Genomic DNA, 27533 nt, shown 5'->3' with positions numbered 1-27533 from the left:
GTTGTTCTGGTTTGTTTCTAGGGTGTTCTGGGTGGTTGCTATGCTGTTGCTTGGTGGTTGCTAGGGTGTTCTGGTTGGTTGGAGATTTATTTCTCATGATGTCATTTCAGCCAGAAAAATATTTTACCTACTAAACATGTTTCTGGCCCAAAAGTACTAGATCTTGAACTTTCCATACATATTCATAGACTATGTAATATAACATTCTGATGTTATATTACATAGGTCAATTTTTGACCTCCATGAATACTTTTATGGCCCACGGGTACTTGATCTGTGGGTTAATATACAGAGAGATTTACTTCTCATGATGTCATTTCAGCCAGACAAATATTTGACCTACTGAACATGTTTCTGGTCCAAAAGTTCTTGATCTTGAACTTTCCATACAGACTCATAGACTCCAATAGATGCTTCCTAAGAAGCCATAGAGAAGTCCATATCTGACATATTGAACTCATTTCTGGTCAAAGGTTTCTCAAAAAGTTTAAAACAATATAGACTTTTAGACTCCTCTCATGTTATATTAGATATACATAGGTCAATTTTGACCTCCATGAACACATTTATGGCACATTTCCTGAAGAAAATGTGAAGTGGAGCTTGAAGCGGCAAATCTCAGCACCCGGTTGCTAGGGTGTTCTGGGAGGTTGCTACGGTGTTCTGGCTGGTTGGTAGGTTTTTTTTTAGGGTATTCTGGGTGGTTGCTATGGTGTTGCTATGCGGTTGCTAGGGTATTCTGGGTGGTTGCGAAGGTGTTCTGGGTGGTTGCTAGGGTGTTGCTATGTGGTTGCTAGGGTATTCTGGGTGGTTGTGAAGCTGTTCTGGGTGGTTGCTAGGGTATTCTGGGTGGTTGCGAAGGTGTTCTGGGTGGTTGCTGGGTTGTTCTGGTTTGTTTCTAGGGTGTTCTGGGTGGTTGCTATGCTGTTGCTTGGTGGTTGCTAGGGTGTTCTGGTTGGTTGGAGATTTATTTCTCATGATGTCATTTCAGCCAGAAAAATATTTTACCTACTAAACATGTTTCTGGCCCAAAAGTACTAGATCTTGAACTTTCCATACATATTCATAGACTATGTAATATAACATTCTGATGTCATATTACATAGGTCAATTTTTGACCTCCATGAATACTTTTATGGCCCACGGGTACTTGATCTGTGGGTTAATATACAGAGAGATTTACATCTCATGATGTCATTTCAGCCAGACAAATATTTGACCTACTGAACATGTTTCTGGTCCAAAAGTTCTTGATCTTGAACTTTCCATACAGACTCATAGACTCCAATAGATGCTTCCTAAGAAGCCATAGAGAAGTCCATATCTGACATATTGAACTCATTTCTGGTCAAAGGTTTCTCAAAAAGTTTAAAACAATATAGACTTTTAGACTCCTCTCATGTTATATTAGATATACATAGGTCAATTTTGACCTCCATGAACACATTTATGGCACATTTCCTGAAGAAAATGTGAAGTGGAGCTTGAAGCGGCAAATCTCAGCACCCGGTTGCTAGGGTGTTCTGGGAGGTTGCTACGGTGTTCTGGCTGGTTGGTAGGTTTTTTTTTAGGGTATTCTGGGTGGTTGCTATGGTGTTGCTATGCGGTTGCTAGGGTATTCTGGGTGGTTGCGAAGGTGTTCTGGGTGGTTGCTAGGGTGTTGCTATGTGGTTGCTAGGGTATTCTGGGTGGTTGTGAAGCTGTTCTGGGTGGTTGCTAGGGTGTTGCTAGGCGGTTGCTAGGGTATTCTGGGTGGTTGCGAAGGTGTTCTGGGTGGTTGCTGGGTTGTTCTGGTTTGTTTCTAGGGTGTTCTGGGTGGTTGCTATGCTGTTGCTTGGTGGTTGCTAGGGTGTTCTGGTTGGTTGGAGATTTATTTCTCATGATGTCATTTCAGCCAGAAAAATATTTTACCTACTAAACATGTTTCTGGCCCAAAAGTACTAGATCTTGAACTTTCCATACATATTCATAGACTATGTAATATAACATTCTGATGTTATATTACATAGGTCAATTTTTGACCTCCATGAATACTTTTATGGCCCACGGGTACTTGATCTGTGGGTTAATATACAGAGAGATTTACATCTCATGATGTCATTTCAGCCAGAGAAATATTTGACCTACTGAACATGTTTCTGGCCCAAAAGTTCTTGATCTTGAACTTTCCATACAGACTCATAGACTCCAATAGACGCTTCCTAAGAAGCCATAGAGAAGTCCATATCTGACCTATTGAACTCATTTCTGGTGAAAAGTTCCTCAAAATAGTTTAAAACAATATAAACTTATAGATTCCTTCTGATGTTATATTAGCTATACATAGGTCAATTATTGACCTCCAGGAACACATTTATGGCCCACGGGTACTTGATCTATGGGTGAGTATACCAAGAGATTTACTTCTCATGATGTAATTTCGGCCAGACAAATAATTGACCTCCTTCTGATGTTATATTAGATAAACATTGGTCAATTATATTAGATATACATAGGTCAATTTTTGACCTCCAGGAACACATTTATGTCCTACGGGTACTTGATCTGTGGGTTAATATACCGATAGATTTACTTCTCGTGATCTCATTGAACTCATTTCTTGTCAAAGGTTCCTCAAAAAGTTTAAAACAATGTAAACTTTTAGACTTCTTCTGATGTTATATTAGATATACATAGATCAATTTTTGACCACCAGGAACACATTTATGGCACATTTCCAGAAGAAAATATGAAGTGGAGCTTGAAGAGGCAAATCTCAGCACCCGGTTGCTAGGGTGTTCTGGGAGGTTGCTACGGTGTTCTGGGTGGTTGCTAGGTGTTTTTTTTAGGGTATTCTGGGTGGTTGCTATGGTGTTGCTATGCGGTTGCTAGGGTATTCTGGGTGGTTGCGAAGGTGTTCTGGGTGGTTGCTAGGGTGTTGCTAGGCGGTTGCTGGGGTATTCTGGGTGGTTGCTATGGTGTTGCTATGTCGTTGCTAGGGTGTTGCTAGGCGATTGCTGGGGTGTTAATGGTGGTTGCTAGGGTGTTGCCAGATGGTTTCTGGGGTGTTCTGGTTTGTTTATAGGGTGTTCTGGATGGTTGCTAGGCTGTTGCTTGGTGGTTGCTAGGGTGTTCTGGTTGGTTGGAGATTTACTTCTCATGATGTCATTTCAGCCAGAAAAATATTTTACCTACTGAACATGTTTCTGGTCCAAAAATACTTGATCTTGAACTTTCCACACATACTCACAGACTATGTAATATAACATTCTGATGTTATTTTACATAGGTCAATTTTTGACCTCCATGAACACTTTTATGGCCCACGGGTACTTGGATCTGTTGGTTAATATACCAAGAGATTTACATCTCATGATGTCATTTCAGCCAGACAAATATTTGACCTACTGAACATGTTTCTGGCCCAAAAGTACTTGATCTTGAAATTTCCAAACATACTCATAGACTCCAACAGATGATTCCTAAGCCACAGAGAAGTCCATATATGACATATTGAACTCATTTCGGGTCAAAGGTTTCTCAAAAAGTTTAAAACAATATAGACTTTTAGACTCCTTCTGATGTTATATTAGATATACATAGATCAATTTTTGACCACCAGGAACACATTTATGGCACATTTCCAGAAGAAAATGTGAAGTTGAGCCTGAAGTGGCAAATCTCACCACCCGGTTACTAGGGTGTTCTGTGTGGTTGCTAGGTGGTTGTTAGGGTATTCTGGGTGGTTGCTATGGTGTTTTTATGTGGTTGCTAGGTGCTAATGTTGCTAGGCGGTTGCCAGGTTGTTCTGGATGGTTGGTAGGGTGTTGCTAGGTGGTTGCTGGGGTGTTCTTGTTTGTTGGTGTTGGTTGCTGGGTGGTTGCTAGGGTGTTTTAGGTCGTTACTATGGTATTCTGGGTTGTTGCTATGGTGTTACCAGGTGGTTGGTAGTGTTTACATATGGTTACTAAAGAGTTTCTGTAATGTTTTTGGGCATGATTTAGCTCTTAACTAATAAATTCTTTTGCAATATAATGTAATATGATATAAACTAATCAATATGTTTATATTGTTTGAAACCTTTTGAGGACCCTTTTGCAATAACAATATAAACTTCTAGAGTCCATCTGATGTTGTATTAGCTATACATGGGTCAATTTTTGACCTATGTAACACATTTATGGCACATTTCCAGAAGAAAATGTGAAGTACTGCTTGCAGTGGCAAATCTCACCACCCGGTTGCTAGGGTGTTCCCGGTGGAAGCTACAGTGTTATGGGTGGTTGCTAGGTGGTTGTTAGGGTATTCCGGGTGGTTGCTAGGGTGTTGCTAGGGTGTCCTGGGTGGTTACTAGGGTGTTGCTAGGTGGTTGCTAGGGTGTTCTGGGTGGTTGCTTGGGTGTTGCTAGGGTTGGTTGCTTGCTAGGGTTTTTCTAAGGTGTTCTGGGTGGTTGTTAGGCGGTTGCTAGAGTGTTGCTAAGGTGTTCTGGGTGGTTGCTAGGGTGATTTAGGTTGTTACTATGGTAGTCTGTGTGGTTCCTATGGTGTTTCTAGGTGGTTGGTAGTGTCCAAATTACTATAGAGTTTTTATAATGTTTTTGGCAATTGATTTATATATCATCAAAAAGAGCCCATAAGTTTTTCAGAAATAATTTCAATAGGTCAGATGTGGACAATTCTATATGGCCTAGGAACCATCAAAAGGAGTCTATGAGTATGTAGAAAGTTCAAGATCAAGGACACATGGGCAAGAAATACAGTCTGTAGGTCAAATATCTGTCTGGCTAAAATAACATGATAAGAGGTCATTCTGTATAGTATCCTGATTTTCAAAGAACACCTTAGCCAGAAATATGTTCAGTAGTTAAAATAAGGACTCTTGTATGGCTTCAGTAACATCAAAAGGAGTTAATGAGTATGTTTAGAATGTTCAAGATCAAGTACTCGTGGGCCAGAACTATGTTCAGTAGGTCAAAAAGGAACCTATCTATAGCTCATGTAATATCAGAAGGAGTCTAAAAGTTTTTCTTGTTTAAAAACTTGTTTTTCTTGTTTCTTGTTTGTTTTTCTTGTTTGAGGACCCTTTGACCAGACATGAGTTAAATACTTAAGATATGGACATTCTATATGCCTTAAGAAGCATCAAAAGGAGTCTATGAGAATTTATACAAAAAGGTCGAGACCTACTACTCGTCGGCAAGGACTATGTTTGTGGGTCAATGAGGAACCTCTAGGCCTAGGAAGTAGTGTAAGAAGTAGCATAAGAAGTAGTCTATTTTTTTATGTATAGAAAGTTCAATATCAGGTACTCGTGGGACAGATATATGTTCAGTATATGTTCAAATATCTTCCTGCTCATAAAACATCATAAGTAGTAAATATCAATGTATAGTAACCTAATGATATAGTAACCTATGTTCAGTAGGTCAAATAGGAACCTTTTGTATAGCTTATATATCATCAAAAGGTGTCTAATAAGCTTATATTGCTTAAAAACTTTTGAGGTCCCTTTTACCAGAAATGAGTTCAATAGCTATACTATGCACTGTAAAGCTCATGTGTTGTTTTCTCGTCTGTGCACAAATAAATTAGTTTGTAAAATAGAAATGCATGCAAAATCACGTTATATCTTTTCATTGCAACGAGGAACAAGTTAGATATGTCATACAATGCGACGAAACACATCTCAGGTGTTTTCTTTTTATTGCACAGAGGTTAGTTATTGCGTCCATAATCATAACAAGGAACAAGTTAGATATGTCATGCAGTGTGATAAAACACATCTTAGGTGTTTTCTTTTCATTGCACAGAGGTTGGTTATAGCGTGCATATGCATAACGAGGAACACGTTTGATATGTCACGCAATGCACTGAAACCCATGTTAGGTGTTTTCTTTTCACTGCAGAGAGGTTTATGCGTGCATATGCATAACGAGAAACAAGTTATATCTATCATGCAATGCAATGAAACATATCTTAGGTGTTTTCCTTTTATTGCACAGAGGTTAGTTATTACGTGCATATGCATAACGAGGAACAAGTTAGATATGTCATGCAATGCACTGAAACCCATGTTAGGTGTTTTCTTTTCATTGCACAGAGGTTAGTTATTGCGTGCATATTCATAACAAGGAAAAAGTTAAATATGTCATGCAGTGCGAGAAAACACATCTTAGGTGTTTTCTTTTCATTGCACAGAGGTTAGTTATTGCGTGCATATGCATAACGAGGAACAAGTTAGATATGTCAGGCAATACACTGAAACCCATGTTAGGTGTTTTCTTTTCACTGCAGAGAGGTTACTTATTTGCGTGCATATGCATAACGAGAAACAAGTTATATCTATCATGCAATGCAATGAAACACATCTTAGGTGTTTTCTTTTTATTACACAGAGGTTAGTTATTAAGTGCATATGCATTACGAGGAACAAATTAGATATGTCATGCAATGCACTGAAACCCATGTTAGGTGTTTTCTTTTCACTGCAGAGAGGTTAGCTATTTGCGTGCATATGCATAACGAGAAACAAGTTATGTCTATCTTGCAATGCAATGAAACACATCTTAGGTGTTTTCTTTTCATTGCACAGAGGATAGTTATTGCATGCATACATAACGAGGAACAAGTTAGATAGGTCATGCAATGCATTAAAACACATCTTAGTTGATTTCTTTTCATTGCACAGAGGTTATTGCGTGCATGTCATAACGAGGAACAAGTTAGATATGTCATGCAATGCAATGAAACACATCTTAGGTATTTTCTTTTCATTGCACAGAGGTTAGTTATTCCGTGCATATGAATAACGAGTAACAAGTTAGATATGTCATGTAATGCACTGAAACACATCTTAGGTGTTTTCTTTTCACTGCACAAAGCGAGTTATTGCGTGCATATGCATAACGAGAAACAAGTTAGATCTGTCATGCAATGCACTGAAACTCATCTTAGGTGTTTTCTTTTCACTGCACAGAGGTTAGTTATTGCGTGCATATTGCATAACGAGGAACAAGTTAGATAGGTCATGCAATGCGATGAAACACATCTTAGGTGTTTTCTTTTCATTGCACAGAGGATAGTTATTGCATGCATACATAACGAGGAACAAGTTAGATAGGTCATGCAATGCATTGAAACACATCTTAGTTGTTTTCTTTTCACTGCACAGAGCGAGTTATTGCGTGCATATGCATAACGAGTAACAAGTTAGATCTGTCATGCAATGCACTGAAACACATCTTAGGTGTTTTCTTTTCATTGCACAGAGGATAGTTATTGCATGCATACATAACGAGGAACAAGTTAGATAGGTCATGCAATGCATTGAAACACATCTTAGGTGTTTTCTTTTCATTGCACAGAGGATAGTTATTGCATGCATACATTACGAGAAACAAGTTAGATCTGTCATGTAATGCACTGAAACACATCTTAGGTGTTTTCTTTTCACTGCACAGAGCGAGTTATTGCGTGCATATGCATAACGAGTAACAAGTTAGATATGTCATGTAATGCACTGAAACACATCTTAGGTGTTTTCTTTTCACTGCACATAGCAAGTTATTGCGTGCATATGCATAACGAGAAACAAGTTAGATCTGTCATGTAATGCACTAAAACACATCTTAGGTGTTTTCTTTTCACTGCACAGAGCGAGTTATTGCGTGCATAAGCATAACGAGAAACAAGTTAGATCTGTCATGCAATGCACTGAAACACATCTTAGGTGTTTTCTTTTCACTGCACAGAGCGAGTTATTGCGTGTATATGCATAACGAGAAACAAGTTAGATCTGTCATGCAATGCACTGAAACACATCTTAGGTGTTTTCTTTTCACTGCACAGAGGTTAGTTATTGCGTGCATATTGCATAACGAGGAACAAGTTAGATCTGTCATGCAATGCAATAAAACACATCTTAGGTGTTTTTCTTTTCATTGGACAGAGGTTAGTTATCGTGTGCATGTGCAATGCAATCCTACAGCACAAGCATTGCAAATCTCTTCGTTGCACAAGGAACAAGTTAGTGTGTGCATTGTAAAGCGATCACTCTTTTGATGTTTTCTCGTCAAAACAGAAATTAATTAGTTGTAGAATGGAAATGCATGGAAAAGCACGCGTGTTATTGACTTTTGATGATTTGTAAGCTATAGATAGGTTCCTTTTTGTCCTAGTGAACATATTTCTGGCTCACGGGTACTTGATTCTAAGCCATAGAGAAGTCCATATCTGACCTATTGTACTAATTTCTGGTCTATGATTCCTCAAATGTTTTTAAATAATATCAACTGATAGACTCAATCTGATGTGATATACATAGGTTCCTTTTTGACCTACTGAACATGTTTCTAGCCTATGGGTAATTAATTGATCCTTCTCATGATGTTATTTCAGCCAGAAAGATATTTGACCTACTGAACATATTTCTGGCCCAAAAGTACTTAATCTTGAACTTTCCATACATACTCATAGACTCCAATAAATGCTTCCTAAGCCATGGAAAAGTCCATATCTGACCTTTTGAACTAATTTCTGGTCAAAGGTTCCTCAAAAACTTTAAAACGATATAAACTTATAGACTCCTTCTGATGTTATATTACATAGGTCAATTTTTGACCTCCAGGAACACTTTTATGGCCCACGGGTCCTTGGTATGTGGGTTATTATACCGAGAGATTTACTTCTCATGATGTCATTTCAGCCAGACAAAAATTTGACCTACTGAACATGTTTCTGGCCCAAAAGTACTTGATCTTGAACTTTCCAAACATACTCATAGACAACAGATACTCATCAACAACAGATGCTTCCTAAGCCATAGAGAAGTCCATATCTGACCTATTGAACTCATTTCTGGTCAAAGGATCCTCAAAAGGTTTTAAACAATATAAACTTATAGACTCCTGATGTTACATTAGCTATACATAGGTCAATTTTTGACCTTCAGAAACACATTTATGGTCCACGGGTATTTGATGTTTGGGTTAATGTACCGAGAGCTTTGCTTCTCATGATGTAATTTCAGCCATAAATATATTTGACCTACTGAACATAAAATCTGGCCCAAAAGTACTTGACCTTGTACTTTCCATTCATACTCATAGACTCCAACAGATGCTTCCTAAGCCATAGAGAAGTCCATATCTGACATATTGAACTAATTTCTGGTCAAAGATTTCTCAAAAAGTTTAAAACAATATAAACTTTTAGACTCCTTCTGATGTTACATTAGATATACATAGGTCAATTTTGACCTTCATGAACACATTTATGGCACATTTCCAGAAGAAAATGTGAAGTGGAGCTTGAAGCGGCAAATCTCAGCACCCGGTTGCTAGGGTGTTCTGGGAGGTTGCTATGGTGTTCTGGGTGGTTGCTAGGTGTTTTTTTTAGGGTATTCTGGGTGGTTGCTATGGTGTTGCTATGCGGTTGTTAGGGTATTCTGGGTGGTTGCGAAGGTGTTCTGGGTGGTTGCTAGGGTGTTGCTAGGCGGTTGCTGGGGTGTTAATGGTGGTTGCTAGGGTGTTGCCAGATGGTTGCTGGGGTGTTCTGTTTGTTTCTAGGGTGTTCTGCATGGTTGCTAGGCTGTTGCTTGGTGGTTGCTAGGGTGTTCTGGTTGGTTGGAGATTTACTTCTCATGATGTCATTTCAGCCAGACAAATATTTGACCTACTGAACATGTTTCTGGCCCAAAAGTACTTGATCTTGAACTTTCCATACATACTCATAGACCATGCAATATAACATTCTGATGTTATATTACACAGGTCAATTTTTGACCTCCATGAACACTTTTATGGCCCACGGGTACTTGGATCTGTTGGTTAATATACCGAGAGATTTACATCTCATGATGTCATTTCAGCCAGACAAATATTTGACCTACTGAACATGTTTCTGGCCCAAAAGTACTTGATCTTGAACTTTCCAAACATACTCATAGACTCCAACAGATGCTTCCTAAGCCACAGAGAAGTCCATATCTGACATATTGAACTCATTTCTGGTCAAAGGATCCTCAAAAGGTTTTAAACAATATAAACTTATAGACTCCTGATGTTACATAAGCTATTCATAGGTCAATTTTTGACCTTCAGAAACACATTTATGGTCCACGGGTATTTGATGTTTGGGTTAATGTACCGAGAGCTTTGCTTCTCATGATGTAATTTCACCCATAAATATATTTGACCTACTGAACATATATCTGGCCCAAAAGTACTTGACCTTGTACTTTCCATTCATACTCATAGACTCCAACAGATGCTTCCTAAGCCATAGAGAAGTCCATATCTGACATATTGAACTAATTTCTGGTCAAAGATTTCTCAAAAAGTTTAAAACAATATAAACTTTTAGACTCCTTCTGATGTTATATTAGATATACATAGGTCAATTTTGACCTTCATGAACACATTTATGGCACATTTCCAGAAGAAAATGTGAAGTGGAGCTTGAAGCGGCAAATCTCAGCACCCGGTTGCTAGGGTGTTCTGGGAGGTTGCTATGGTGTTCTGGGTGGTTGCTAGGTGTTTTTTTTAGGGTATTCTGGGTGGTTGCTATGGTGTTGCTATGCGGTTGTTAGGGTATTCTGGGTGGTTGCGAAGGTGTTCTGGGTGGTTGCTAGGGTGTTGCTAGGCGGTTGCTGGGGTGTTAATGGTGGTTGCTAGGGTGTTGCCAGATGGTTGCTGGGGTGTTCTGTTTGTTTCTAGGGTGTTCTGCATGGTTGCTAGGCTGTTGCTTGGTGGTTGCTAGGGTGTTCTGGTTGGTTGGAGATTTACTTCTCATGATGTCATTTCAGCCAGACAAATATTTGACCTACTGAACATGTTTCTGGCCCAAAAGTACTTGATCTTGAACTTTCCATACATACTCATAGAAAATGCAATATAACATTCTGATGTTATATTACACAGGTCAATTTTTGACCTCCATGAACACTTTTATGGCCCACGGGTACTTGGATCTGTTGGTTAATATACCGAGAGATTTACATCTCATGATGTCATTTTAGCCAGACAAATATTTGACCTACTGAACATGTTTCTGGCCCAAAAGTACTTGATCTTGAACTTTCCAAACATACTCATAGACTCCAACAGATGCTTCCTAAGCCACAGAGAAGTCCATATCTGACATATTGAACTCATTTCTGGTCAAAGGATCCTCAAAAGGTTTTAAACAATATAAACTTATAGACTCCTGATGTTACATAAGCTATTCATAGGTCAATTTTTGACCTTCAGAAACACATTTATGGTCCACGGGTATTTGATGTTTGGGTTAATGTACCGAGAGCTTTGCTTCTCATGATGTAATTTCACCCATAAATATATTTGACCTACTGAACATATATCTGGCCCAAAAGTACTTGACCTTGTACTTTCCATTCATACTCATAGACTCCAACAGATGCTTCCTAAACCATAAAGAAGTCCATATCTGACATATTGAACTAATTTCTGGTCAAAGATTTCTCAAAAAGTTTAAAACAATATAAACTTTTAGACTCCTTCTGATGTTATATTAGATATACATAGGTGAATTTTGACCTCCATGAACACATTTATGGCACATTTCCAGAAGAAAATGTGAAGTGGAGCTTGAAGCGGCAAATCTCAGCACCCGGTTGCTAGGGTGTTCTGGGAGGTTGCTACGATGTTCTGGGTGGTTGCTAGGTGTTTTTTTAGGGTATTCTGGGTGGTTGCTATGATGTTGCTATGCGGTTGTTAGGGTATTCTGGGTGGTTGCGAAGGTGTTCTGGGTGGTTGCTAGGGTGTTGCTAGGCGGTTGCTGGGGTGGTAATGGTGGTTGCTAGGGTGTTGCCAGATGGTTGCTGGGGTGTTCTGGTTTGTTTCTAGGGTGTTCTGGATGGTTGCTAGGCTGTTGCTTGGTGGTTGCTAGGGTTTTCTGGTTGGTTGGAGATTTACTTCTCATGATGTCATTTCAGCCAGAAAAATATTTTGCCTACTGAACATGTTTCTGGTCCAAAAATACTTGATCTTGAACTTTCCACACATACTCACAGACTATGTAATATAACATTCTGATTTTATATGACATAGGTCAATTTTTGACCTCCATGAACACTTTTATGGCCCACGGGTACTTGGATCTGTTGGTTAATATACCGAGAGATTTACATCTCATGATGTCATTTCAGCCAGACAAATATTTGACCTAATGAACATGTTTCTGGTCCAAAAGTTCTTGATCTTGAACTTTCCATACAGACTCTTAGACTCCAATAGATGCTTCCTAAGAAGCCATAGAGAAGTCCATATCTGACATATTGAACTCATTTCTGGTCAAAGGTTTCTCAAAAAGTTTAAAACAATATAGACTTTTAGACTCCTCTCATGTTATATTAGATATACATAGGTCAATTTTGACCTCCATGAACACATTTATGGCACATTTCCTGAAGAAAATGTGAAGTGGAGCTTGAAGCGGCAAATCTCAGCACCCGGTTGCTACGGTGTTCTGGCTGGTTGGTAGTTTTTTTTTTTAGGGTATTCTGGGTGATTGCTATGGTGTTGCTATGCGGTTGCTAGGGTATTCTGGGTGGTTGCGAAGGTGTTCTGGGTGGTTGTTAGGGTGTTGCTATGTGGTTGCTAGGGTATTCTGGGTGGTTGTGAAGCTGTTCTGGGTGGTTGCTAGGGTGTTGCTAGGCGGTTGCTAGGGTATTCTGGGTGGTTGCGAAGGTGTTCTGGGTGGTTGCTGGGTTGTTCTGGTTTGTTTCTAGGGTGTTCTGGGTGGTTGCTATGCTGTTGCTTGGTGGTTGCTAGGGTGTTCTGGTTGGTTGGAGATTTATTTCTCATGATGTCATTTCAGCCAGAAAAATATTTTACCTACTAAACATGTTTCTGGCCCAAAAGTACTAGATCTTGAACTTTCCATACATATTCATAGACTATGTAATATAACATTCTGATGTTATATTACATAGGTCAATTTTTGACCTCCATGAATACTTTTATGGCCCACGGGTACTTGATCTGTGGGTTAATATACAGAGAGATTTACATCTCATGATGTCATTTCAGCCAGACAAATATTTGACCTACTGAACATGTTTCTGGTCCAAAAGTTCTTGATCTTGAACTTTCCATACAGACTCATAGACTCCAATAGATGCTTCCTAAGAAGCCATAGAGAAGTCCATATCTGACATATTGAACTCATTTCTGGTCAAAGGTTTCTCAAAAAGTTTAAAACAATATAGACTTTTAGACTCCTCTCATGTTATATTAGATATACATAGGTCAATTTTGACCTCCATGAACACATTTATGGCACATTTCCTGAAGAAAATGTGAAGTGGAGCTTGAAGCGGCAAATCTCAGCACCCGGTTGCTAGGGTGTTCTGGAAGGTTGCTACGGTGTTCTGGCTGGTTGGTAGGTTTTTTTTTTAGGGTATTCTGGGTGGTTGCTATGGTGTTGCTATGCGGTTGCTAGGGTATTCTGGGTGGTTGCGAAGGTGTTCTGGGTGGTTGCTAGGGTGTTGCTATGTGGTTGCTAGGGTATTCTGGGTGGTTGTGAAGCTGTTCTGGGTGGTTGCTAGGGTATTCTGGGTGGTTGCGAAGGTGTTCTGGGTGGTTGCTGGGTTGTTCTGGTTTGTTTCTAGGGTGTTCTGGGTGGTTGCTATGCTGTTGCTTGGTGGTTGCTAGGGTGTTCTGGTTGGTTGGAGATTTATTTCTCATGATGTCATTTCAGCCAGAAAAATATTTTACCTACTAAACATGTTTCTGGCCCAAAAGTACTAGATCTTGAACTTTCCATACATATTCATAGACTATGTAATATAACATTCTGATGTCATATTACATATGTCAATTTTTGACCTCCATGAATACTTTTATGGCCCACGGGTACTTGATCTGTGGGTTAATATACAGAGAGATTTACATCTCATGATGTCATTTCAGCCAGACAAATATTTGACCTACTGAACATGTTTCTGGTCCAAAAGTTCTTGATCTTGAACTTTCCATACAGACTCATAGACTCCAATAGATGCTTCCTAAGAAGCCATAGAGAAGTCCATATCTGACATATTGAACTCATTTCTGGTCAAAGGTTTCTCAAAAAGTTTAAAACAATATAGACTTTTAGACTCCTCTCATGTTATATTAGATATACATAGGTCAATTTTGACCTCCATGAACACATTTATGGCACATTTCCTGAAGAAAATGTGAAGTGGAGCTTGAAGCGGCAAATCTCAGCACCCGGTTGCTAGGGTGTTCTGGGAGGTTGCTACGGTGTTCTGGCTGGTTGGTAGTTTTTTTTTTAGGGTATTCTGGGTGGTTGCTATGGTGTTGCTATGCGGTTGCTAAGGTATTCTGGGTGGTTGCGAAGGTGTTCTGGGTGGTTGCTAGGGTGTTGCTATGTGGTTGCTAGGGTATTCTGGGTGGTTGTGAAGCTGTTCTGGGTGGTTGCTAGGGTGTTGCTAGGCGGTTGCTAGGGTATTCTGGGTGGTTGCGAAGGTGTTCTGGGTGGTTGCTGGGTTGTTCTGGTTTGTTTCTAGGGTGTTCTGGGTGGTTGCTATGCTGTTGCTTGGTGGTTGCTAGGGTGTTCTGGTTGGTTGGAGATTTATTTCTCATGATGTCATTTCAGCCAGAAAAATATTTTACCTACTAAACATGTTTCTGGCCCAAAAGTACTAGATCTTGAACTTTCCATACATATTCATAGACTATGTAATATAACATTCTGATGTTATATTACATAGGTCAATTTTTGACCTCCATGAATACTTTTATGGCCCACGGGTACTTGATCTGTGGGTTAATATACAGAGAGATTTACATCTCATGATGTCATTTCAGCCAGAGAAATATTTGACCTACTGAACATGTTTCTGGCCCAAAAGTTCTTGATCTTGAACTTTCCATACAGACTCATAGACTCCAATAGACGCTTCCTAAGAAGCCATAGAGAAGTCCATATCTGACCTATTGAACTCATTTCTGGTGAAAAGTTCCTCAAATAGTTTAAAACAATATAAACTTATAGATTCCTTCTGATGTTATATTAGCTATACATAGGTCAATTATTGACCTCCAGGAACACATTTATGGCCCACGGGTACTTGATCTATGGGTGAGTATACCAAGAGATTTACTTCTCATGATGTAATTTCGGCCAGACAAATAATTGACCTCCTTCTGATGTTATATTAGATATACATTGGTCAATTATATTAGATATACATAGGTCAATTTTTGACCTCCAGGAACACATTTATGTCCTACGGGTACTTGATCTGTGGGTTAATATACCGATAGATTTACTTCTCGTGATCTCATTGAACTCATTTCTTGTCAAAGGTTCCTCAAAAAGTTTAAAACAATGTAAACTTTTAGACTTCTTCTGATGTTATTTTAGATATACATAGATCAATTTTTGACCACCAGGAACACATTTATGGCACATTTCCAGAAGAAAATATGAAGTGGAGCTTGAAGAGGCAAATCTCAGCACCCGGTTGCTAGGGTGTTCTGGGAGGTTGCTACGGTGTTCTGGGTGGTTGCTAGGTGTTTTTTTTAGGGTATTCTGGGTGGTTGCTATGGTGTTGCTATGCGGTTGCTAGGGTATTCTGGGTGGTTGCGAAGGTGTTCTGGGTGGTTGCTAGGGTGTTGCTAGGCGGTTGCTGGGGTATTCTGGGTGGTTGCTATGGTGTTGCTATGTCGTTGCTAGGGTGTTGCTAGGCGATTGCTGGGGTGTTAATGGTGGTTGCTAGGGTGTTGCCAGATGGTTGCTGGGGTGTTCTGGTTTGTTTATAGGGTGTTCTGGATGGTTGCTAGGCTGTTGCTTGGTGGTTGCTAGGGTGTTCTGGTTGGTTGGAGATTTACTTCTCATGATGTCATTTCAGCCAGAAAAATATTTTACCTACTGAACATGTTTCTGGTCCAAAAATACTTGATCTTGAACTTTCCACACATACTCACAGACTATGTAATATAACATTCTGATGTTATTTTACATAGGTCAATTTTTGACCTCCATGAACACTTTTATGGCCCACGGGTACTTGGATCTGTTGGTTAATATACCAAGAGATTTACATCTCATGATGTCATTTCAGCCAGACAAATATTTGACCTACTGAACATGTTTCTGGCCCAAAAGTACTTGATCTTGAAATTTCCAAACATACTCATAGACTCCAACAGATGATTCCTAAGCCACAGAGAAGTCCATATATGACATATTGAACTCATTTCGGGTCAAAGGTTTCTCAAAAAGTTTAAAACAATATAGACTTTTAGACTCCTTCTGATGTTATATTAGATATACATAGGTCAATTTTGACCTCCATGAACACATTTATGGCACATTTCCTGAAGAAAATGTGAAGTGGAGCTTGAAGCGGCAAATCTCAGCACCCGGTTGCTAGGGTGTTCTGGGAGGTTGCTACGGTGTTCTGGGTAGTTGGTAGGTTTTTTTTAGGGTATTCTGGGTAGTTGCTAAGGTGTTGCTATGCGGTTGCTAAGGTATTCTGGGTGGTTGCGAAGGTGTTCTGGGTGGTTGCTAGGGTGTTGCTATGTGGTTGCTAGGGTATTCTGGGTGGTTGCGAAGCTGTTCGGGGTGGTTGCTACGGTGTTGCTAGGCGGTTGCTAGGGTATTCTGGGTGGTTGCGAAGGTGTTCTGGGTGGTTGCTGGGTTGTTTTTTTTTGTTTCTAGGGTGTTCTGGGTGGTTGCTATGCTGTTGCTTGGTGGTTGCTAGGGTGTTCTGGTTGGTTGGAGATTTATTTCTCATGATGTCATTTCAGCCAGAAAAATATTTTACCTACTAAATGTAGGCAATGTACCTACTACATGTTTCTGGCCCAAAAGTACTAGATCTTGAACTTTCCATAAATATTCATAGACTATGTAATATAACATTCTGATGTTATATTACATAGGTCAATTTTTGACCTCCATGAATACTTTTATGGCCCACAGGTACTTGATCTGTGGGTTAATATACAGAGAGATTAACATCTCATGATGTCATTTCAGCCAGACAAATATTTGACCTACTGAACATGTTTCTGGCCCAAAAGTTCTTGATCTTGAACTTTCCATACAGACTCATAGACTCCAATAGACGCTTCTTAAGAAGCCATAGAGAAGTCCATATCTGACCCATTGAACTCATTTCTGGTGAAAAGTTCCTCAAAATAGTTTAAAACAATATTAACTTATAGATTCCTTCTGATGTTATATTAGCTATACATAGGTCAATTTTTGACCTCCAGGAACACATTTATGGCCCACGGGTACTTGATCTGTGAGTTAATATACCGATAGATTTACTTCTCGTGATGTCATTGAACTCATTTCTGGTCAAAGGTTCCTCAAAAAGTTTAAAACAATGTAAACTTTTAGACTTCTTCTGATGTTATATTTGATATACATAGATCAATTTTTGACCACCAGGAACACATTTATGGCACATTTCCAGAAGAAAATGTGAAGTTGAGCCTGAAGTGGCAAATCTCACCACCCGGTTACTAGGGTGTTCTGTGTGGTTGCTAGGTGGTTGTTAGGGTATTCTGGGTGGTTGCTATGGTGTTTTTATGTGGTTGCTAGGTGCTAATGTTGCTAGGTGGTTGCCAGGTTGTTCTGGATGGTTGGTAGGGTGTTGCTAGGTGGTTGCTGGGGTGTTCTTGTTTGTTGGTGTTGGTTGCTGGGTGGTTGCTAGGGTGTTTTAGGTCGTTACTATGGTATTCTGGGTTGTTGCTATGGTGTTACCAGGTGGTTGGTAGTGTTTACATATGGTTACTAAAGAGTTTCTGTAATGTTTTTGGGCATGATTTAGCTCTTAACTAATAAATTCTTTTGCAATATAATGTAATATGATATAAACTAATCAATATGTTTATATTGTTTGAAACCTTTTGAGGACCCTTTTACCATAACAATATAAACTTCTAGAGTCCATCTGATGGACTATACATGGGCTATAGCTATACATGGGTCAATTTTTGACCTATGTAACACATTTATGGCACATTTCCAGAAGAAAATGTGAAGTACTGCTTGCAGTGGCAAATCTCACCACCCGGTTGCTAGGGTGTTCCCGGTGGAAGCTACAGTGTTATGGGTGGTTGCTAGGTGGTTGTTAGGGTATTCCGGGTGGTTGCTAGGGTGTTGCTAGGGTGTTCTGGGTGGTTACTAGGGTGTTGCTAGGTGGTTGCTAGGGTGTTCTGGGTGGTTGCTTGGGTGTTGCTAGGGTTGGTTGCTTGCTAGGGTTTTGCTAAGGTGTTCTGGGTGGTTGTTAGGCGGTTGCTAGAGTGTTGCTAAGGTGTTCTGGGTGGTTGCTAGGGTGATTTAGGTTGTTACTATGGTAGTCTGTGTGGTTCCTATGGTGTTTCTAGGTGGTTGGTAGTGTCCAAATTACTATAGAGTTTTTATAATGTTTTTGGCAATTGATTTATATATCATCAAAAGGAGCCCATAAGTTTTTCAGAAATAATTTCAATAGGTCAGATGTGGACAATTCTATATGGCCTAGGAACCATCAAAAGGAGTCTATGAGTATGTAGAAAGTTCAAGATCAAGTACACATGGGCAAGAAATACAGTCTGTAGGTCAAATATCTGTCTGGCTAAAATAACATGATAAGAGGTCATTCTGTATAGTATCCTGATTTTCAAAGAACACCTTAGCCAGAAATATGTTCAGTAGTTAAAATAAGGACTCTTGTATGGCTTCAGTAACATCAAAAGGAGTTAATGAGTATGTTTAGAATGTTCAAGATCAAGTACTCGTGGGCCAGAACTATGTTCAGTAGGTCAAAAAGGAACCTATCTATAGCTCATGTAATATCAGAAGGAGTCTAAAAGTTTTTCTTGTTTAAAAACTTTTGAGGACCCTTTGACCAGACATGAGTTAAATACTTAAGATATGGACATTCTATATGCCTTAAGAAGCATCAAAAGGAGTCTATGAGAATTTATACAAAAAGGTCGAGACCTACTACTCGTCGGCAAGGACTATGTTTGTGGGTCAATGAGGAACCTCTAGGCCTAGGAAGTAGTGTAAGAAGTAGCATAAGAAGTAGTCTATTTTTTATGTATAGAAAGTTCAATATCAGGTACTCGTGGGACAGATATATGTTCAGTATATGTTCAAATATCTTCCTGCTCATAAAACATCATAAGTAGTAAATATCAATGTATAGTAACCTAATGATATAGTAACCTATGTTCAGTAGGTCAAATAGGAACCTTTGTATAGCTTATATATCATCAAAAGGTGTCTAATAAGCTTATATTGCTTAAAAACTTTTGAGGTCCCTTTTACCAGAAATGAGTTCAATAGCTATACTATGCACTGTAAAGCTCATGTGTTGTTTTCTCGTCTGTGCACAAATAAATTAGTTTGTAAAATAGAAATGCATGCAAAATCACGTTATATCTTTTCATTGCAAATAGGAACAAGTTAGATATGTCATGCAATGCGACGAAACACATCTCAGGTGTTTTCTTTTTATTGCACAGAGGTTAGTTATTGCGTCCATAATCATAACAAGGAACAAGTTAGATATGTCATGCAGTGTGATAAAACACATCTTAGGTGTTTTCTTTTCATTGCACAGAGGTTAGTTATAGCGTGCATATGCATAACGAGGAACACGTTTGATATGTCACGCAATGCACTGAAACCCATGTTAGGTGTTTTCTTTTCACTGCAGAGAGGTTTATGCGTGCATATGCATAACGAGAAACAAGTTATATCTATCATGCAATGCAATGAAACATATCTTAGGTGTTTTCTTTTTATTGCACAGAGGTTAGTTATTACGTGCATATGCATAACGAGGAACAAGTTAGATATGTCATGCAATGCACTGAAACCCATGTTAGGTGTTTTCTTTTCACTGCAGAGAAGTTAGTTATTTGCGTGCATACGCATAACGAGAAACAAGTTGTATCTATCATGCAATGCAATGAAACACATATTAGGTGTTTTCTTTTCATTGCACAGAGGTTAGTTATTGCGTGCATATGCATAACGAGGAACAAGTTAGATATGTCAGGCAATACACTGAAACCCATGTTAGGTGTTTTCTTTTCACTGCAGAGAGGTTACTTATTTGCGTGCATATGCATAACGAGAAACAAGTTATATCTATCATGCAATGCAATGAAACACATCTTAGGTGTTTTCTTTTTATTACACAGAGGTTAGTTATTAAGTGCATATGCATTACGAGGAACAAATTAGATATGTCATGCAATGCACTGAAACCCATGTTAGGTGTTTTCTTTTCACTGCAGAGAGGTTAGCTATTTGCGTGCATATGCATAACGAGAAACAAGTTATATCTATCTTGCAATGCAATGAAACACATCTTAGGTGTTTTCTTTTCATTGCACAGAGGATAGTTATTGCATGCATACATAACGAGGAACAAGTTAGATAGGTCATGCAATGCATTGAAACACATCTTAGTTGATTTCTTTTCATTGCACAGAGGTTATTGCGTGCATGTCATAACGAGGAACAAGTTAGATATGTCATGCAATGCAATGAAACACATCTTAGGTATTTTCTTTTCATTGCACAGAGGTTAGTTATTCCGTGCATATGAATAACGAGTAACAAGTTAGATATGTCATGTAATGCACTGAAACACATCTTAGGTGTTTTCTTTTCACTGCACAAAGCGAGTTATTGCGTGCATATGCATAACGAGAAACAAGTTAGATCTGTCATGCAATGCACTGAAACACATCTTAGGTGTTTTCTTTTCACCGCACAGAGGTTAGTTATTGCGTGCATATTGCATAACGAGGAACAAGTTAGATAGGTCATGCAATGCGATGAAACACATCTTAGGTGTTTTCTTTTCATTGCACAGAGGATAGTTATTGCATGCATACATAACGAGGAACAAGTTAGATAGGTCATGCAATGCATTGAAACACATCTTAGTTGTTTTCTTTTCACTGCACAGAGCGAGTTATTGCGTGCATATGCATAACGAGTAACAAGTTAGATCTGTCATGCAATGCACTGAAACACATCTTAGGTGTTTTCTTTTCATTGCACAGAGGATAGTTATTGCATGCATACATTGAAACACATCTTAGTTGTTTTCTTTTCACTGCACAGAGCGAGTTATTGCGTGTATATGCATAACGAGAAACAAGTTAGATCTGTCATGCAATGCACTGAAACACATCTTAGGTGTTTTCTTTTCACTGCACAGAGGTTAGTTATTGCGTGCATATTGCATAACGAGGAACAAGTTAGATCTGTCATGCAATGCACTGAAACACATCTTAGGTGTTTTCTTTTCACTGCACAGAGCGAGTTATTGCGTGTATATGCATAACGAGAAACAAGTTAGATCTGTCATGCAATGCACTGAAACACATCTTAGGTGTTTTCTTTTCACTGCACAGAGGTTAGTTATTGCGTGCATATTGCATAACGAGGAACAAGTTAGATATGTCATGCAATGCAATAAAACACATCTTAGGTGTTTTTCTTTTCATTGGACAGAGGTTAGTTATCGTGTGCATGTGCAATGCAATCCTACAGCACAAGCATTGCAAATCTCTTCGTTGCACAAGGAACAAGTTAGTGTGTGCATTGTAAAGCGATCACTCTTTTGATGTTTTCTCGTCAAAACAGAAATGAATTAGTTGTAGAATGGAAATGCATGGAAAAGCACGCGTGTTATTGACTTTTGATGATTTGTAAGCTATAGATAGGTTCCTTTTTGTCCTAGTGAACATATTTCTGGCTCACGGGTACTTGATTCTAAGCCATAGAGAAGTCCATATCTGACCTATTGTACTAATTTCTGGTCTATGATTCCTCAAATGTTTTTAAATAATATCAACTGATAGACTCAATCTGATGTGATATACATAGGTTCCTTTTTGACCTACTGAACATGTTTCTAGCCTATGGGTAATTAATTGATCCTTCTCATGATGTTATTTCAGCCAGAAAGATATTTGACCTACTGAACATATTTCTGGCCCAAAAGTACTTAATCTTGAACTTTCCATACATACTCATAGACTCCAATAAATGCTTCCTAAGCCATGGAAAAGTCCATATCTGACCTTTTGAACTAATTTCTGGTCAAAGGTTCCTCAAAAACTTTAAAACGATATAAACTTATAGACTCCTTCTGATGTTATATTACATAGGTCAATTTTTGACCTCCAGGAACACTTTTATGGCCTACGGGTCCTTGGTATGTGGGTTATTATACCGACAGATTTACTTCTCATGATGTCATTTCAGCCAGACAAAAATTTGACCTACTGAACATGTTTCTGGCCCAAAAGTACTTGATCTTGAACTTTCCAAACATACTCATAGACTCCAACAGATGCTTCCTAAGCCATAGAGAAGTCCATATCTGACCTATTGAACTCATTTCTGGTCAAAGGATCCTCAAAAGGTTTTAAACAATATAAACTTATAGACTCCTGATGTTACATTAGCTATACATAGGTCAATTTTTGACCTTCAGAAACACATTTATGGTCCACGGGTATTTGATGTTTGGGTTAATGTACCGAGAGCTTTGCTTCTCATGATGTAATTTCAGCCATAAATATATTTGACCTACTGAACATATATCTGGCCCAAAAGTACTTGACCTTGTACTTTCCATTCATACTCATAGACTCCAACAGATGCTTCCTAAGCCATAGAGAAGTCCATATCTGACATATTGAACTAATTTCTGGTCAAAGATTTCTCAAAAAGTTTAAAACAATATAAACTTTTAGACTCCTTCTGATGTTATATTAGATATACATAGGTCAATTTTGACCTTCATGAACACATTTATGGCACATTTCCAGAAGAAAATGTGAAGTGGAGCTTGAAGCGGCAAATCTCAGCACCCGGTTGCTAGGGTGTTCTGGGAGGTTGCTATGGTGTTCTGGGTGGTTGCTAGGTGTTTTTTTAGGGTATTCTGGGTGGTTTCTATGGTGTTGCTATGCGGTTGTTAGGGTATTCTGGGTGGTTGCGAAGGTGTTCTGGGTGGTTGCTAGGGTGTTGCTAGGCGGTTGCTGGGGTGTTAATGGTGGTTGCTAGGGTGTTGCCAGATGGTTGCTGGGGTGTTCTGTTTGTTTCTAGGGTGTTCTGCATGGTTGCTAGGCTGTTGCTTGGTGGTTGCTAGGGTGTTCTGGTTGGTTGGAGATTTACTTCTCATGATGTCATTTCAGCCAGACAAATATTTGACCTACTGAACATGTTTCTGGCCCAAAAGTACTTGATCTTGAACTTTCCATACATACTCATAGACCATGCAATATAACATTCTGATGTTATATTACACAGGTCAATTTTTGACCTCCATGAACACTTTTATGGCCCACGGGTACTTGGATCTGTTGGTTAATATACCGAGAGATTTACATCTCATGATGTCATTTCAGCCAGACAAATATTTGACCTACTGAACATGTTTCTGGCCCAAAAGTACTTGATCTTGAACTTTCCAAACATACTCATAGACTCCAACAGATGCTTCCTAAGCCACAGAGAAGTCCATATCTGACATATTGAACTCATTTCTGGTCAAAGGATCCTCAAAAGGTTTTAAACAATATAAACTTATAGACTCCTGATGTTACATAAGCTATTCATAGGTCAATTTTTGACCTTCAGAAACACATTTATGGTCCACGGGTATTTGATGTTTGGGTTAATGTACCGAGAGCTTTGCTTCTCATGATGTAATTTCACCCATAAATATATTTGACCTACTGAACATATATCTGGCCCAAAAGTACTTGACCTTGTACTTTCCATTCATACTCATAGACTCCAACAGATGCTTCCTAAACCATAAAGAAGTCCATATCTGACATATTGAACTAATTTCTGGTCAAAGATTTCTCAAAAAGTTTAAAACAATATAAACTTTTAGACTCCTTCTGATGTTATATTAGATATACATAGGTGAATTTTGACCTCCATGAACACATTTATGGCACATTTCCAGAAGAAAATGTGAAGTGGAGCTTGAAGCGGCAAATCTCAGCACCCGGTTGCTAGGGTGTTCTGGGAGGTTGCTACGATGTTCTGGGTGGTTGCTAGGTGTTTTTTTAGGGTATTCTGGGTGGTTGCTATGATGTTGCTATGCGGTTGTTAGGGTATTCTGGGTGGTTGCGAAGGTGTTCTGGGTGGTTGCTAGGGTGTTGCTAGGCGGTTGCTGGGGTGGTAATGGTGGTTGCTAGGGTGTTGCCAGATGGTTGCTGGGGTGTTCTGGTTTGTTTCTAGGGTGTTCTGGATGGTTGCTAGGCTGTTGCTTGGTGGTTGCTAGGGTTTTCTGGTTGGTTGGAGATTTACTTCTCATGATGTCATTTCAGCCAGAAAAATATTTTGCCTACTGAACATGTTTCTGGTCCAAAAATACTTGATCTTGAACTTTCCACACATACTCACAGACTATGTAATATAACATTCTGATTTTATATGACATAGGTCAATTTTTGACCTCCATGAACACTTTTATGGCCCACGGGTACTTGGATCTGTTGGTTAATATACCGAGAGATTTACATCTCATGATGTCATTTCAGCCAGACAAATATTTGACCTAATGAACATGTTTCTGGTCCAAAAGTTCTTGATCTTGAACTTTCCATACAGACTCTTAGACTCCAATAGATGCTTCCTAAGAAGCCATAGAGAAGTCCATATCTGACATATTGAACTCATTTCTGGTCAAAGGTTTCTCAAAAAGTTTAAAACAATATAGACTTTTAGACTCCTCTCATGTTATATTAGATATACATAGGTCAATTTTGACTTCCATGAACACATTTATGGCACATTTCCTGAAGAAAATGTGAAGTGGAGCTTGAAGCGGCAAATCTCAGCACCCGGTTGCTACGGTGTTCTGGCTGGTTGGTAGTTTTTTTTTTTAGGGTATTCTGGGTGGTTGCTATGGTGTTGCTATGCGGTTGCTAGGGTATTCTGGGTGGTTGCGAAGGTGTTCTGGGTGGTTGTTAGGGTGTTGCTATGTGGTTGCTAGGGTATTCTGGGTGGTTGTGAAGCTGTTCTGGGTGGTTGCTAGGGTGTTGCTAGGCGGTTGCTAGGGTATTCTGGGTGGTTGCGAAGGTGTTCTGGGTGGTTGCTGGGTTGTTCTGGTTTGTTTCTAGGGTGTTCTGGGTGGTTGCTATGCTGTTGCTTGGTGGTTGCTAGGGTGTTCTGGTTGGTTGGAGATTTATTTCTCATGATGTCATTTCAGCCAGAAAAATATTTTACCTACTAAACATGTTTCTGGCCCAAAAGTACTAGATCTTGAACTTTCCATACATATTCATAGACTATGTAATATAACATTCTGATGTCATATTACATATGTCAATTTTTGACCTCCATGAATACTTTTATGGCCCACGGGTACTTGATCTGTGGGTTAATATACAGAGAGATTTACATCTCATGATGTCATTTCAGCCAGACAAATATTTGACCTACTGAACATGTTTCTGGTCCAAAAGTTCTTGATCTTGAACTTTCCATACAGACTCATAGACTCCAATAGATGCTTCCTAAGAAGCCATAGAGAAGTCCATATCTGACATATTGAACTCATTTCTGGTCAAAGGTTTCTCAAAAAGTTTAAAACAATATAGACTTTTAGACTCCTTTCATGTTATATTAGATATACATAGGTCAATTTTGACCTCCATGAACACATTTATGGCACATTTCCTGAAGAAAATGTGAAGTGGAGCTTGAAGCGGCAAATCTCAGCACCCGGTTGCTAGGGTGTTCTGGGAGGTTGCTACGGTGTTCTGGCTGGTTGGTAGGTTTTTTTTTAGGGTATTCTGGGTGGTTGCTATGGTGTTGCTATGCGGTTGCTAGGGTATTCTGGGTGGTTGCGAAGGTGTTCTGGGTGGTTGCTAGGGTGTTGCTATGTGGTTGCTAGGGTATTCTGGGTGGTTGTGAAGCTGTTCTGGGTGGTTGCTAGGGTGTTGCTAGGCGGTTGCTAGGGTATTCTGGGTGGTTGCGAAGGTGTTCTGGGTGGTTGCTGGGTTGTTCTGGTTTGTTTCTAGGGTGTTCTGGGTGGTTGCTATGCTGTTGCTTGGTGGTTGCTAGGGTGTTCTGGTTGGTTGGAGATTTATTTCTCATGATGTCATTTCAGCCAGAAAAATATTTTACCTACTAAACATGTTTCTGGCCCAAAAGTACTATATCTTGAACTTTCCATACATATTCATAGACTATGTAATATAACATTCTGATGTTATATTACATAGGTCAATTTTTGACCTCCATGAATACTTTTATGGCCCACGGGTACTTGATCTGTGGGTTAATATACAGAGAGATTTACATCTCATGATGTCATTTCAGCCAGAGAAATATTTGACCTACTGAACATGTTTCTGGCCCAAAAGTTCTTGATCTTGAACTTTCCATACAGACTCATAGACTCCAATAGACGCTTCCTAAGAAGCCATAGAGAAGTCCATATCTGACCTATTGAACTCATTTCTGGTGAAAAGTTCCTCAAATAGTTTAAAACAATATAAACTTATAGATTCCTTCTGATGTTATATTAGCTATACATAGGTCAATTATTGACCTCCAGGAACACATTTATGGCCCACGGGTACTTGATCTATGGGTGAGTATACCAAGAGATTTACTTCTCATGATGTAATTTCGGCCAGACAAATAATTGACCTCCTTCTGATGTTATATTAGATATACATTGGTCAATTATATTAGATATACATAGGTCAATTTTTGACCTCCAGGAACACATTTATGTCCTACGGGTACTTGATCTGTGGGTTAATATACCGATAGATTTACTTCTCGTGATCTCATTGAACTCATTTCTTGTCAAAGGTTCCTCAAAAAGTTTAAAACAATGTAAACTTTTAGACTTCTTCTGATGTTATTTTAGATATACATAGATCAATTTTTGACCACCAGGAACACATTTATGGCACATTTCCAGAAGAAAATATGAAGTGGAGCTTGAAGAGGCAAATCTCAGCACCCGGTTGCTAGGGTGTTCTGGGAGGTTGCTACGGTGTTCTGGGTGGTTGCTAGGTGTTTTTTTTAGGGTATTCTGGGTGGTTGCTATGGTGTTGCTATGCGGTTGCTAGGGTATTCTGGGTGGTTGCGAAGGTGTTCTGGGTGGTTGCTAGGGTGTTGCTAGGCGGTTGCTGGGGTATTCTGGGTGGTTGCTATGGTGTTGCTATGTCGTTGCTAGGGTGTTGCTAGGCGATTGCTGGGGTGTTAATGGTGGTTGCTAGGGTGTTGCCAGATGGTTGCTGGGGTGTTCTGGTTTGTTTATAGGGTGTTCTGGATGGTTGCTAGGCTGTTGCTTGGTGGTTGCTAGGGTGTTCTGGTTGGTTGGAGATTTACTTCTCATGATGTCATTTCAGCCAGAAAAATATTTTACCTACTGAACATGTTTCTGGTCCAAAAATACTTGATCTTGAACTTTCCACACATACTCACAGACTATGTAATATAACATTCTGATGTTATTTTACATAGGTCAATTTTTGACCTCCATGAACACTTTTATGGCCCACGGGTACT

This window comes from Pimephales promelas, chromosome 9, assembly GCF_988280905.1.
Source record: "Pimephales promelas chromosome 9, fPimPro1.hap1.1, whole genome shotgun sequence".
NCBI classification, from domain to species: Eukaryota; Metazoa; Chordata; class Actinopteri; order Cypriniformes; family Leuciscidae; genus Pimephales; species Pimephales promelas.
Note: the sequence above shows the minus strand (reverse complement) of the source record.